This window comes from Triticum dicoccoides, chromosome 2B (assembly GCF_002162155.2).
Source record: "Triticum dicoccoides isolate Atlit2015 ecotype Zavitan chromosome 2B, WEW_v2.0, whole genome shotgun sequence".
Taxonomy (NCBI): Eukaryota; Viridiplantae; Streptophyta; class Magnoliopsida; order Poales; family Poaceae; genus Triticum; species Triticum dicoccoides.
This window is the reverse complement of record NC_041383.1, coordinates 20,533,108-20,534,686: the sequence shown is the minus strand read 5'-3', so window position 1 is coordinate 20,534,686 and position 1,579 is coordinate 20,533,108.

Genomic DNA, 1,579 nt, shown 5'->3' with positions numbered 1-1,579 from the left:
TCTTGCGGTGTCCTTTCCCAGTGACAGTAGGGGCAGCAAGGCACGTATTGTATTGTTGCCATCGAGGATAAAAAGATGGGGTTTATATCATATTGCATGAGTTTATCCCTCTACATCATGTCATCTTTCTTAATGCGTTACTCTGTTCTTTATGAACTTAATACTCTAGATGTATGCTGGATAGCGGTCGATGTGTGGAGTAATAGTATTAGATGCAGGAAGGAGTCGGTCTACTTGTCATGGACGTGGTGCCTATATACATGATCATGCCTAGATAATCTCATAATTATTCGCTTTTCTATCAATTGCTCGACAGTAATTTGTTCACCCACCATAATACTTATGCTATCTTGAGAGAAGCCACTAGTGAAACCTATGGCCCCGGGTCTATCTTTTATCATATAAGCTTTCAATCTACTTTTATTTGCATCTTTACTTTTCCAATCTATATTATAAAATACCAAAAATATATTAACCTTATCATATTATCTCTATCAGATCTCACTTTTGCAAGTGGCCGTGAAGGGATTGACAACCCCTTTGTTGTGTTGGTTGCGAGTTCTTTGTTTGTTTGTGTAGGTGCGTGGGACTTTTGAGGAGCCTCCTACTGGATTGATACCTTGGTTCTCAAAAACTGAGGGAAATACTTACGCTATTATTGCTGCATCACCCTTTCCTCTTCAAGGAAAACCAACGCAAGCTCAAGACGTAGCAGGCACGGGGACTCCTCCAGTGCTAAGCCTCCACGAGCCCGACCCACGCATGTCGGGCGACACCGAGTAGTCCGCCTCGTGGAGGAGGCGCGCCTCCCACTCGTGCAGGTAGCCGTGGCCAAAGCCGTTGGCCGCCGTTCCGTCGCCGGGGAAACGCTCGACCATCTGGGAAGGAGGAGAGTGGGTGAGCAAAGGGCGTCGAGGGGAAGAAGGTGGTCAGCGGCAAGAGAGTTGTGGGAGGCGGGTGTGCGGCCAGCGGCGATGATGGGCGGTTTTTATAGCAGCGAGGGGTGGAAGACGTGTGGATGCGTGGCGGGAAGAGGGCGGGACATGCGGTGGCGTCTTGGGAAACATAGTAGAAAACAAAAAAATTGCACCTACGATCACAAAGATCAATATGAAGATGCATAACGGGTTGGGATCAACGATCGTTACCAACTTCGGAGTGCAGCGAAAGAAGAAGAGTCGGTGTAGATCATGCTCGAAGTCCCTCGAACGTTGATGACGATCCCACGAAACGCCCTCGAACGATCCCTCGAACCGAAGACGAAAGCACGGCCTCTCTACTTGGTTGCAAGCATACGGTCTTCACGATCCGGCAGTGCTTCACCGTCCATAGTTAATCGTCACCGGAGAATTAGAGAGAGGAGATTAGAACCACACTGTGCTTCTAATTATGAGGATTAGAGGTGGCTAGGGCTAGCTCTAATTAGTCAAGGACCAACTAGAACTAGAACTAGATCAACTAGAAGAGGCACCCAAAACTTGTGGTCCAAAAGGGTGGAAAACATCTAGTATATATAGGTTTAGGGGGGAGGAGAGGGCAGCCACCAAGGGAGGGAAACCCCCCTTTGTGTGCCGGCCTA